Consider the following 14682-nt stretch of genomic DNA (forward strand, 5'->3'; position numbering starts at 1 on the left):
GTCGGCTCTACACAATAGCTGTGTCTCCTGTGAGCTAAACAGAGCACAGCGTTCTCTTTACTATGGGCTCTGTGAAGTAACAGAGTTCGTTTATTCTAATTTGCTTTGCCGCCTCAAGTTCACATAAACCATCCATTTCTGCCTTAGTCAAATTGTATGCATTTCTCGTTTTCTTTTGTTCCAGATCCATGATATCCCTAGAAACCAAGTTCAAAAATACATCTATAGTACTAAGATCATTAGTGATAGGTGGCATATGTTTGCTTTTATTTTTTAGATCTGTTAATGGACCCTCTCCTAAATCATTAGGGTCCGTATCTCCCAAATGGAACAAGAACCTAACATCATTAAGAAGATCCTCGTCAATCCCTAGCTCCACACATTGTTCTTTATTTTCGCTTCTAAAATGTTTTTAACGTTTTAGGCGGCGGACGAATAAATTGAGATCTTTAATTGTCTCGAAGCTTTCAAAATCAGTAGTGGGAACAAAAGAAATGCCTTTGCTTAATACCGCCATTTGATCCTTACTGAGGGGTCTGGAAGATAGGTTGATTATATGTTGATCTACAGAGGATTCCTGGGGTTGAACCTGTTTCTGAGCGGGTACCCTAGATCTAAAAAACGTTCCCCTTGTGGTGACCCTCTATTACTCCCTCTACCCCCTGTGTTCCCCCTCTTCCTCTTGTTTTCCATCTGGCACCCTTGAACCTAGTATCTGAGTCCGAATACTCAGCTTCTGATGAGGATATGTCAGTTTCTTGTGATCTATGCGGTTTAGGATTCTGAATTAAGTAAGCTTTATTGTCACGGAACTCCTGTAAATCCCTGATAAACAAATTTGTGTTTCTTTTCCTTTAAATGATATTGAAATCTTTCGATAGTGTTTTGAAGGTTAATTTCTTTTGCTGAAAACTCAGATTCAGCAGAAATGTTTTTTGTGATCTCAATCTGTTCTTTGAGATTATCATTGAGATTGCTGAGTATCACCTTCTATTCTTCCAGCAGTAATCTCATCAGCCTCAAAGAACTGTCAGTTGCCTCCTTTTCCCATTTACTCAACAGACTTGTACTCTTATAACTATAGCCTGGGGATAGGGGAATTCTCAAATGTCTTGGTACAATTCCTGCCTTAATGTAGTTATCAAGGCTTTGTACTTCCCACCATGATGTCACTTGTTCTTTATAAATTTTTGTAAGCTCCTTAAATGCTCCGTTAAAGGAGGGTGTGTATCTTTTCTGTGTGAATACTCCGTTCGAAAAAACACTCTTGGCCTCACTCATCCAAGAATTTCTATCCAGACCTGTGGGCAAGAAACCTGCCATGTCCTGATTCAAATATTGTTACAGCGGGTTTTTTTGAGACCTATATTAAGTTATATATTGAGTATCAGCAGGTTCAAAATAAATCTTTAAAACCTAACTTTTACTATTTACTTTCTAAAAACCATTAAAATCCTGTGTAAACAACATAAGGGGCAAAAACGTGCTTGTGCCAGTGAAAAAAAAAGTGTTTTTTAATAACAAACAAAAAAACCATCAAATAATAATGTTCAGTTATGCACTCAATACTTGGTCGGGAATCCTTTGGCAGAAATGACTGCTTCAATGCGGCGTGGCATGGAGGCAATCAGCCTGTGACACTGCTGAGATGTTATGGAGGCCCAGGATGCTTCAATAGCGGCCTTAAGCTCATCCAGAGTGTTGGGTCTTGCGTCTCTCAACTTTCTCTTCACAATATCCCACAGATTCTCTATGGGGTTCAGGTCAGGAGAGTTGGCAGGCCAATTGAGCACAGTAATACCATGGTCAGTAAACCATTTACCAGTGGTTTTGGCACTGTGAGCAGGTGCCAGGTCGTGCTGAAAAATGAAATCTTCATCTCCATAAAGCATTTCAGCCGATGGAAGCATGAAGTGCTCCAAAATCTCCTGATAGCTAGCTGCATTGACCCTGCCCTTGATGAAACACAGTGGACCAACACCAGCAGCTGACATGGCACCCCACACCATCACTGACTGTGGGTACTTGACACTGGACTTCAGGCATTTTGGCATTTCCTTCTCCCCAGTCTTCCTCCAGACTCTGGCACCTTGATTTCCGAATGACATGCAAAATCTGGCACCTTGATTTCCGAATGACATGCAAAATTTGCTTTCATCAGAAAAAAGTACTTGGGACCACTTAGCAACAGTCCAGTGCTGCTTCTCTGTAGCCCAGGTCAGGCGCTTCTGCCGCTGTTTATGGTTCAAAAGTGGCTTTACCTGGGGAATGCGGCACCTGTAGCCCATTTCCTGCACATGCCTGTGCACGGTGGCTCTGGATGTTTCCACACCAGACTCAGTCCACTGCTTCCTCAGGTTCCCCAAGGTCTGGAATCGGTCCTTCTCCACAATCTTCCTCAGGGTCCGGTCACCTCTTCTCGTTGTACAGCGTTTTCTGCCACATTGTTTCCTTCCAACAGACTTACCATTGAGGTGCCTTGATACAGCACTCTGGGAACAGCCTATTTGTTGAGAAATTTCTTTCTGGGTCTTACCCTCTTGCTTGAGGGTGTCAATGATGGCCTTCTTGACATCTGTCAGGTCGCTAGTCTTACCCATGATGGTGGTTTTGAGTAATGAACCAGGCAGGGAGTTTTTAAAAGCCTCAGGTATCTTTTGCATGTGTTTAGAGTTAATTAGTTGATTCAGAAGATTAGGGTAATAGGTCGTTTAGAGAACCTTTTCTTGATATGCTAATTTATTGAGACAGGTTTTTTGGGTTTTCAGGAGTTGTATGCCAAAATCATCAGTATTAAAACAATAAAAGACCTGACAAATTTCAGTTGGTGGATAATGAATCTATAATATATGAAAGTTTAATTGTAATCATTACATTATGGTAAATAATGAAATTTAACACTATATGCTAATTTTTTGAGAAGGACCTGTATACAAATGTCAAAGGGGTTCACCACTATTTTCCAAATGTGATCTTTTATACCCCAAAACATGCTCTGATTTTGATTACGCCTGTTGCATATTTCCCATACTTCACATATATGATTATAATTTTGGGGATTATTTGCCTATTATAATCACTGTGGTATCTAGTCTACAATACCTGGGCTGGTGTAATCAAGGTGCTTATCTCTTTCTTTTCAAGTGGATATCATAATCTTAGTATTTTATAATTACCAATACATAATAACATATCCAAATATACTTTTATGTGTTTAGTATCTCATAGTGTCTAATACACCATAACATAACCAATTATTCTTTGGGGAATATTGTATGTTGTTTACTCCCTATTCACTTACTGCACCGTATATATATATTATTAATGTAAATCCCAACATCTACAAAACAACAAGCTCAAATTAATAGCAGAATAGAGAAATCACTTTACTCTCCAACATATATTCCTCTCTCTTATGACCCCCTGAATACATCTATGCCGCTCATTAGAGCCAATTTTTATAGCATACGTTCAAACGGTTGTCATATCAGATTAAAATGCTTATAAGTTCAGATAATACTCCTCTGGGTCACCGGATACATCCACGGTTTTACCAGTTAGAGTTTACATAACACCATTCACGGCCAAGGAACTGTCACGCCTCCTTATCATATTGCCAAGGTGTAATGTCTCCCATGTCTCCCATGTCTCCCGACGCGTTTCCTCTCATAGATTCATAGATTCTGACATAGTATAGCCTATAAATATGGCTGCGGTCTCCCATTCTTCTCCAGCAGTGGAGCCTGCTCAGTGGAAATATCGGTCCCAGCGTCTGACTCAGGCTTATACTGAGTGACTGATTACTACTGTTCTTCCAGGCTCTGCCTTTGTAGCCAGCGCTGATCATCAGCGAGCAGATCTTTCTGGGACTAATTCCTGCTTTTCCCATACTGGGCATGCCCACGGGACGATCTCCCATTGGAGGTCGGGGGTCACATGCGCAGGTCCTGAAGCGGTTCCTGTTGGACCACTAGGAAGGTCCTTGAGTGCTAAAACTATAAAAGGTTTGCATGGCCGCAAAGCCATGCGCTATTATCAAACCAATGTTAAAGAGCTCAGCGCCAGTGTGGTTATGCTTGTATGTGGTCAAGGTTTGGCTGAAATAAACCCCTAGAATACCGGCACCTCCGGTGAGGAGTTTGTATGTTTGGATTCAGGGCCTTGGCAGAAATAAGCCCCTAGAAAACCAGCACCTCTGGTGAGGAGTTCTTTGTCTGCTATGCTACTGCATGACCACAGTTTTGCTCTGCTTGGTAGCTGTGTTCCTCTGTGAGGTTAACAGGGCACAACATCTTGTTATTCTAGCGAATCTGTGAAGTAACAGATTTTGCTAATACCGCCATATAGTACCACCTATTACTAGCAGCAGGTTTCTCTCCTGCATGGTGGACCCCGGATTGCGAATGCATCCACTGTCTCATATATATATATATATATATATATATATATATATATATATATATATACATATATATATATATATACATATATATATATATACAGTGCCTACAAGTAGTATTCAACCCCCTGCAGATTTAGCAGGTTTACACATTTGGAATTAACTTGGCATTGTGACATTTGGACTGTAGATCAGCCTGGAAGTGTGAAATGCACTGCAGCAAAAAAAGAATGTTATTTCTTTGTTTATTTTTTTTTTAAATTGGGAAAAGTCTTTTCAGAGGGTCATTTATTATTCAACCCCTCAACCCACCAGAATTCTGTTTGGTTCCCCTAAAGTATTAAGAAGTAGTTCAGGCACAAAGAACAATGAGCTTCACATGTTTGGATTAATTATCTCTTTTTCCAGCCTTTTCTGACTATTTAAGACCCTCCCCAAACTTGTGAACAGCACTCAAACATGGTCAACATGGGAAAGACAAAGGAGCATTCCAAGGCCATCAGAGACAAGATCATGGAGGGTCACAAGGCTGGCAAGGGGTACAAAACCCTTTCCAAGGAGTTGGGCCTACCTGTCTCCACTGTTGGGAGCATCATCCGGAAGTGGAAGGCTTATGGAACTACTGTTAGCCTTCCACGGCCTGGACAGCCTTTGAAAGTTTCCTCCCGTGCCGAGGCCAGGCTTGTCCGAAGAGTAAAGGCTAACCCAAGGACAACAAGGAAGGAGCTCCGGGAAGATCTCATGGCAGTGGGGACATTGGTTTCAGTCAATACCATAAGTAACGTACTCCACCGCAATGGTCTCCGTTCCAGACGAGCCCGTAAGGTACCTTTACTTTCAAAGCGTCATGTCAAGGCTCGTCTACAGTTTGCTCATGATCACTTGGAGGACTCTGAGACTGACTGGTTCAAGGTTCTCTGGTCTGATGAGACCAAGATCAAGATCTTTGGTGCCAACCACACACGTGACATTTGGAGACTGGATGGCACTGCATACGACCCCAAGAATACCATCCCTACAGTCAAGCATGGTGGTGGCAGCATCATGCTGTGGGGCTGTTTCTCAGCCAAGGGGCCTGGCCATCTGGTCCTCATCCATGGGAAGATGGATAGCACGGCCTACCTGGAGATTTTGGCCAAGAACCTCTGCTCCTCCATCAAGGATCTTAAGATGGGTCGTCATTTCATCTTCCAACAAGACAACGACCCAAAGCACACAGCCAAGAAAACCAAGGCCTGGTTCAAGAGGCAAAAAATCAAGGTGTTGCAGTGGCCTAGTCAGTCTCCTGACCTTAACACAATTGAAAACTTGTGGAAGGAGCTCAAGATTAAAGTCCACATGAGACACCCAAAGAACCTAGATAACTTGGAGAAGATCTGCATGGAGGAGTGGGCCAAGATAACTCCAGAGACCTGTGCCGGCCTGATCAGGTCTTATAAAAGACGATTATTAGCTGTAATTGCAAACAAAGGTTATTCCACAAAATATTAAACCTAGGGGTTGAATAATAATTGACCCACACTTTTATGTTTAAAATTTATAAAAATTTAACTGAGCAACAAAACTTTTTGGTTTGTAAGATTTATGCATCTGTTAATAAATCCTGCTCTTGTTTAAAGTTTGAAGGCTCTAACTTATTTGCATCTTATTAAACCTGCTAAATCTGCTGGGGGTTGAATACTACTTGTAGGCACTGTATATATATATATATATATATATATATATATATATATATATATATATATATATATATATTCGGTGCGTTCCGCCAACCGTAACAGTATATTTGGATATGTCATTATGTATTGGTTATTATAAAATACTAAGATTATGATATCCACTTGAAAAGAAAGAGATAAGCACCTTGATTACATCAGCCCAGGTATTGTAGACTAGATACCACAGTGATTATAGTAGGCAAATAATCCCCAAAATTATAATCATATTTGTGAAGTATGGGAAATATGGAAGACGCGTAATCAAAATCTGAGCATCTTTTGGGGCATAAAAGATCACATTTTGAAAATTGTGGTGAACCCCTTTGACGTTTGTATATATATGTTATCCACTATATGGTTTTCACTGGCACAAGCACGTGCTTTGCACCTTATGTTGTTTACACAGGATTTTAATGGTTTTTAGAAAGTAAATAGTGAAAGTTAAGTTTTAAAGATTTATTTTGAACCTGCTGATACTCTATTGGGATTCATGCACTAATGCTTGATTGACAGTTTAGTCAAAAGCTAGCCTGAAATGCATGCACTCCAATGCTGATATATGACGCAGCCTTAGCTCTGTAGCATCACAAATGCTGTGAGACTGAGGCAAGTCATGATCAAAAGTGTGATATGGATCTCCCGGAAAGCCTCAGAGCATATACAAATAAAATAAGGAACGAGTGATATTAAAGAGAACAAAGATGAATTGTAACTAAGAATCACAATTTTTCTTGTTTTTACAAGTACTTAGTAATTTTACTCATCTAAGAAGGTTGGAGTATTCCTTTTAATTTACCAGATTTATTGTTAAAATCTCTGTGACTGATACCTAAAAATTGCATAGGTAAAAATTAGTGATAAGCAAGCATGCTCGCCACTACTCGGTACTCGCAGCAGCATCTCACTACTCGAGATGCTCGGAGCTCGCCGAGTATTTCCGGGGTTGCTCGTCGGGAGCTTGGGTCCCCGATCTGCATGTTTGGCGCTCTTTAGAGAGCTAATGAACATGCAGGGATTGTCTGCCACACACTGTTATACTGCAGCCAGGTTGATTGTGGCATTACAGTGATTGGCTGGCCGCACAGCATCATCAGGTCTATATCGGACCTGGCACTACCATGCTCGTCACAGTCTGCTCCGGAATCAGGCAGTGTAGGAAGAGTTGCTGCTGAGCTAGCGAGAGATTTGCTTGGTTCTTACTTAGTGTGGGTAAACCACATACTGTATTATACACATATCCATCACAACTAACAGTCCTTCTGAGGACTAACAAAGCTGCATAGATATCAGTGCTAGGCAGGCAGGCAGTGTATTTGGCAGACTTCAGTGCACATAGCAAGAGGGTCCATTCCAGTTCTGTCTCCTGCTGCTCCTATTGCAGATATTTCTAGACATAGCCTCAGATATCAGGGGCCAGGATTAATTTTTTTATGGATCTTAATCTTGATTATTTGCTTAAAAAGCAATCCAGAGAGCATTGCTTTACTGCTCCATTTGCTTTTTGGCACTGCAGAATACAGGCAGATCCTTTCCATTTTGCAGCGCTAAAAATCCATCTATTTAAAACTGTGGTTTGTCCATCACACAGATCACATATAAAAACTGCACTCAAAACGCTGCCATTTCTGGCCTCCATTTTATATTTTGTTGCAGTGTGTTAGCGAAGGTATTAACACCAGTTTGCTGGTAAAAATAATAATTACCTACAGGCCAGCTATTTAAAACTATGGTCTGTCCGTCACGCGGATCACATATAAAAAGTGTGCTCAAAATTCTGCCATTTCTGGCCTATATTTATATTTTGCTGCAGTGTGTTAGTGAAGATATTGATACCAGTTTGCTGGTAAAAATAGTTACCTACAGGCCAGCGATACAAAACTGTAGTTTACCGTCTCATGGATCACATCTAAAAAGTGCACTCAAAAATCTGCCATTTCTGGCCTCCATTTTAATTTTGTTGCAGTGTGTTAGGCTGGTTTCACACTTGTGTTTAGCAGAGCATGCTGCGCCGAACTGCACCGAACGCAACATGTTGCATTTTGTTGCGGGAGGCAACCGCATACATTTGCATGGCCTGTGTACGCAATGGTAAAGATAGGTATGCAGGATGCATGCCGACATAAGCGAAGCTGAATGGAAGAGGTGCGCCAGTGGGCAGGGCTTAATGGAGAAACTACGCAGCCCTCTGCAGCTCTGCCCAACGCAAGTGTGTAACCAGCCTTAGCAAAGTCATTGACACCAGTTTGCTGGTAAAAATAGCTACCTACAGGCCAGATATTTAAAACTGTGGTTTGTCCGTCACATGGATCCAAATTCAACCATTTGTAGTGAAGAAGGAAAATATTGTCCTCCATTTAAAATGGGCAAGACGCTTTGCAAGGGACGGGGAACTGGACATGATGGCAATGGAGCATGCAGAGGGCGAGGCCGAGGCTGTGGCCGTGGGCAAGCTGAAATTGTGCCACAACAAACACCCACATCTTCTCACCCAAACTTCCTGTCCGAATTACTAGGTGACTGCAGCACACAACTATTGAACCCAGTGCAGTGTCAAAAGGTTGTTGGTTGGATAGCGGATAATGCTTCCAGTCACTTTGCCACCACCACCCTGTCTTCCACATGGTCAAATGTCAGTAGCCGTGAGTCTGGACCGCATGTTCCTCACCCTGATCCTCCTTCCTCCCACCACTCCGAGTGCCCGGAGACAACTGACCCCACACTTGGACATTCCTAAAAGCTGTTCACTTTTCCATTGATTGATTTGGGCCTCTCGCCTGGTCCACTTGAAGTGGGGCAAGAGGAGATCGCATGTAGCGATGACCAAATATTTCAGCAGCCATGGTCACATGAAGGTGACAGTGGGAAAGTGTCACAAGAGGTGGAAGAAGATGAGACACAATTGCCAGAAAGTCAGGAGGAGGACCAGGGTGCGAAAGTGGAAGATGAGGTGGTGGATGATATAGTAACTGACTCAAGCTGGCAGGAGGCCATGCAGAGCGAGGACAGCAGGACACAGGGGGAGGGAGGCATAGCACCTCAACAGGCAGGAAGAAGCAGGGTTGTGGCTGCAGACAGAAGGTGGGCAACCGTTCTGTTGTGAACTATACTTTTTGGCTCCCTCTTGTGGTCACTAGCGGTATGGCACTTGGAGATTCTTTCCCCAGGTTTGTAGTCACCTGGTTCGTTAGTCCCTGGGTGTTCCTATTTAAACTTCCTGGATTCTTAGTCCAGTGCCTGGCATCAATGTAATCAGTCCTTGTCTGGTTGCTCCTGTCTTCTGGTCCTGATTTTTGCAAGATAAGCTAAGTCCTGCTTTCTTATTTTTGTTCATTTGTATTGTTCAGTTTTTTGTCCAGCTTGTTCATAATGTGATTTCTGTTTTTGCTGGAAGCTCTTAGGGGGCTGATATTCTCCCCCCACACCGTTAGTCGGTGCGGGGGTTCTTGGATATTCAGCGTGGATATTTTTGTAGGGTTTTTCGCTGACCGCATAAGTCCGCTTTCTATATTTCTGCTATTATATAGTGGGCCTCTCTTTGCTGAATCTAGTTCATACTTACGTTTGTCCTTTCTTCTTACCTCACCGTTATTATTTGTTGGGGGCCTGTATCTACTTTGGGGTACCCTTCTCTTGAGGCAAGTGAGGTCTGATTTTCTCTGAAAGGGTTAGTTAGTTCTCCGGCTGGCGCGAGACGTCTAGAACCAACGTAGGTATGTTCCCCGGCTGCTATTAGTTGTGGGCTAGGATCAGGTATGCAGTCAGCTCAGTTACCACCTCCCTATGAGCTGGTTTTTTATGTTTGCAGACTTTGCTGAAAACCCTGAGATCCTCTACCATTGGGATCATAACACCGTTCCCCGTAACATCAATGCCAGTTCAACTGTTAGGTTTTCCTGAGTCTATGTTTTTTAAAGACTCTGCCAATAACCCCAAAAAGGCAATTTGCACCACCTGCCAGGCCAACATCAGCAGGGTAGCAAAACTACCAGCCTGACCACCACCAGCATGATCAGGCACATGGCAGCAAAGCTCCTGACTTTGTGGGCTGAATCCCAGGGTCCAGGAACAGTGTCTGCGGGTGACACCACTGCTTCTTCCGCTGTTGTGAATGAAAGAAAATCCTCTGTCCATGGTGCATGCAAAGATGCCTCCTGCCCTGCACCTGTCATTGCACACACTTAACTAGCACCATCAGCAAACACTTCCACGTCCTTATCCCAGTGCAGCATTCAGTTGTCCATACCCCAGTACTTGAAACTCAAGCGCAAATACGCAGCCAATGCCCCAAAGCCCACATTTCTCGTCTGCTTGAGCTTTAGGCTCGTGGAGATGGAAGCTTTCTAGAACCTGATGGCCGTCCCGTGGTACTCGGTCCTCAGCACCACTATTTCTCCCAGTGTGTCACCCCCGCATTACACAAGCATGTGTCACAAGCATGTACTTACTGGGAAATTCCATCTATTCAGGGACACATGGACAAGTGCTTGTCGGCAGGGACGGTACATCTCGCTGACAGCACACTGGGCAAATATAGTGGAAACCTGGACCGAGTTGGAACTTGGGATGGAACACATTCTCCCGACGCCGGGGATTGCAGGCCTTAGCTCAATCACTGTTACCCCCACAGTCTACAGCTCCTGCACCTCCTACTCCTCCTCTTCATCCTCCATCTTTGAAATGACCACATCAGTCACAAGCTGGAAGCACTGCAGCACTGCTTTAGCAAAGCGGCACAGGCTGTGCTGAAGCTAATAGGCTTAGGTGACAAGCCGCACAATGCTGAAGAGTTGTGGACAGCTCTGAAAGAGCAGGCAGATCTATGGCTGACATCGCTGATCCCAGAGTAAGGCAAGGCATGATCATGTGTGACAATGGCCAGAACCTGGAGGTGGCTCTGAGGTGAGACGAGCTCACAAATGTGTCATGCCTGGCACATGTGCTTAACCTCGTGGTTCAGTGGTTTCTCAAAACCTACCCGGAGCTGCCAGATCTGCATGAGCGGCGATGATGCCATAATTAGAGCCACCGCCCTGCTTCTCTGTATTCTGAAATGCACACAATCAAAGAGGACGCATTACAGGTGGAGCACGATGAGAAGGAGCAAGGAACAATATAGGGTGATTACACACAGCCCAGCCTCATCTCATCCTGTGGATTGTGTGACAATGAGGTAGAGTAGGAGGGGGAGGAGGAAGAACAAGAGCTACTTTCATGAGCTATAGACGGTACTACTTGCACAACAGTCATATCGTCTGTTCAGCATGGATGGCCTGAAGACAGAGTGGAGAAGGAGGAGAAGAGCTTGGTCAGTCATCCTCTCGGTGAGGACATGGAAGTATTGCCTGTTAGCAGTCTAGCATGCATGGCTGAGTTTAAGTTATGCTGCCTTTCCCGTGACCCTCGCATTCTCAAAATTTTAGGTGAGAGTCATTACTGGTTGTTGACACTTCTAGACCCACGCTATAAGGAGAACTCGCTATCTTTTACTCACGAGGCAGACAGGTCTACTAAAATAGGGTAGTGCAAGAAGGCCCTTGTGGAATTATTAAAAAATTCCCATCTGAAAACGCTGGTAGCAGAGGTCACAGTTTGCTGGACAATTAAGGAGTATAGGCTAGAGAGACACAACTCCAATCCAGCAGAGGCAGGGGAACACTGTCAAAGTTCTGGGACATTTTTCTCAGACCCTCCCATTGCACAGGCCCTGAGGCACAGGATACTCTCACGAGGAGTGCAAAGTTTGGAAATATGCTGAGGGAGTACGTTGCTGATGTTCTCCCTGATTCCTCTGTGCCTTTTAATTGTTGGGTATCCAAGCTGAACACATGGCACATACTGGCTCTCTACACCTTGGAGATCCTGGCCTGCCCTGCTGCTAGCATTTTGTCAGAGCAGGTTTTCGTGCCGCTAGTGGAATTATAACTGATAAGCGCATCTGCCTGTCAACTGAAAATGCTGACAGGCTGACTCTTATAAAAAAGAACAAGGGCTGGATTAGGCCAGACTTCTCAACACCATCGAATGATAGCAGCGTATCATAAACTCAAATCCAGTGTCTTTCTTTAGGAGGTCTATTCTCATGCTCCTCTTCACACCCATATATGGGTATATGCTTCCTGATTTTGGCTATTTGCTGTTGTCCTCTTCCTTCTCCTCATCCTGTACCACCATATCACCTGTATGACCGTGGTCCATGATACCACATCCACATAATTTTTTTAAAGGGTGTTTATGATGCCTGTAGAAACAATTTGTTAGGCTACGTTCACATTTGCGGTCTGCGCCGCAGCATCGTCGCCGCAAGACAACGCATGCGTCGTGCGGCCCTATCTTTAACATTGGGGCCGCATGTACATGCGTTGTCATGCGTTGTGTTGCGTTGTACGCCGCATGCGGCGTTAGGGCGCACCTGTCAGGGCGCGGCAAACGCAACATGTTGCATTTTTTGGGCGGCGCCGACCTTTTAAAAAACGCATGTGCGGCGCCCCCATTGCCGCAGGGCCGAGGGGTACCCGGTACCGGACCTCTGGGTCTCTGCTCTGGGGTTGTCACGGTGGCTAGGCCTGGTCCGTGACCCTGCCGAGGGGCGCACAGTCAGGAGTGATGATAGATGTAGATAGTGGTAGCGATGGTGAGGCTGTAGTGATGCGGTGCAGTGGTGCGGTGCAGCAAATAATGAGGACACCAGGTTGCAGTCTCTTTATCTCTTTACTGTAGATCTCTGGGTCCTCAGTCCGGAATCCAGATCACCAGGCTGCGCAAGTCCGGCCGGTCCAATGGCACCTCCAGAGTTCCCTTAACAGGTGGAAATCTGTGCCTTCCTTCTAGCGCTATGTGTTGTAGTCCTTCCCTGCTGTGCTTACGGAAAGTCCCCACAACTGTTGTGTCTGTTTCTTAAGTTCCCTCACAACTTGATTAGATGATCTTCTGCTAATCTTCCGTCCCTCCCTGATGTTGCGGTCAGGACGGCACCCGTTTGACGGGTAGGCTCGGAGCTCTTCCGGGACCCTAGAGTCGCCCCTCTCCACAAGTTGCCCCCCAAGACTGCATAGGTGATTTAGGTGAGACAGCCCGCCTGAGACTGACTGTCCTGCTGTAGGTTCGAAGTATTGCCTGAAGCTGTATGTAGAAATACTTCCTTCGGCGTTCCGGCCACCGGTTGTTTGCGCCTCAGTAGGATGTTGCCTCGGTCTTACAGCACGACCCCTACTGGTATTCTCCTTCTTGCTTTGATCTCGTTTCTCACTCAGCACAATCTATCTCGCTTCCAGTCCCTTCTTGGGCACCGCCGCTATACTGTGCAGGCACGGTCCCGTTACGTTCGCTCAAGTTGCCAAGCCCCTGTCAGGATCCCACCCCTGACAGGGACCCTACTGAATCTTCCCCCGCAACACCCTCTGCCACAAGGTGTTGCCTGGTTCCCATCCAGTCAGCTTTCTGTCTAACTTCCTGCCTGACCCCCAGTTTTACCTGTGTGTGGAGAGTGGCCTAGTAAATAGAACCCTTAGCTCCCCCTGGAGGCCCGGCGGTGAAATGTATTGGTGTCTGTGATACCTGATCAGATGAACTCCTTCAGTGCCATCAGACGTACCACAGCTCCCCTTAGTGGCGGAGCCACAGTACTGCAACTACCAGGACTCTGGGGAGCTGCACTCCCCCCCGGTTAAATCCAGGACTCCGGGACTGGGAAGAAACAACAATACAGGTTAGCAAAAAGACATACAATTTTTGTTGAGTGCAAATAACAATAAGTATACTTGAACAGAGCTTCCCTTTATGGGAGGTGAGGACACTTGAATGTTACAAAACATGGTTAAATATTACAGCAACAGGCTATAAATAACTTCTGTTACCCAAACGGGTATTCTACTTAGTGCAATTCTTTGAACAATAATTTAACATCGCCTTTAAGGACGTACACTCAGCATCCGCTAAAGACCTTCCTATAATCACATTATAAGGCAATTTTAACTTCACATTCTCCTTCTTTACATCTGCAGGACCGCCTGTCCTAATGACGCCAGACCTACTGCCTCTCCTTTCTTACAGGACCGCTCCTTTCAGCCCGAGCCTTCTGTCTTTTCAACTACTATACTCAGTATAGAACATAACGTACTTTCAGTTTAGGAATACTGAGCCATCTTCATATGGCTCCTAGGAGGACTCACAGCCTAACCCCTACGGGTTCACTTTCTGTCCTCTGTAACACATTATTAAACTCCTTCTTTACAATAAACTAGTTTTCTACGGAGGACTTAGGGTTCACCTTCTATCCCCATTTTCTATCAACATTACCAAACATTTTCTTAGAGCATTAACTTCTATCTTTACTTTCTTGCTAACAACTATGCAGGACACTATGTCTACCCCTACGGGCCTACTGCACCTTTCTTCTAGCTTTCACACTTCCTTCCAATGAACATTATCAGCATTTCTTTTACAATTAACTAGTTCAATACATATAACTTCTACATGTAAACATTATCATTTCCTTTCAAAGCGTCATTATCACTTTACTGTTCTAAGGCAGTATTACTCATAAGTACACAGATGAACATCCCCTTT

The sequence above is a fragment of the Ranitomeya variabilis genome, chromosome 1 (assembly GCF_051348905.1).
Source record: "Ranitomeya variabilis isolate aRanVar5 chromosome 1, aRanVar5.hap1, whole genome shotgun sequence".
NCBI classification, from domain to species: Eukaryota; Metazoa; Chordata; class Amphibia; order Anura; family Dendrobatidae; genus Ranitomeya; species Ranitomeya variabilis.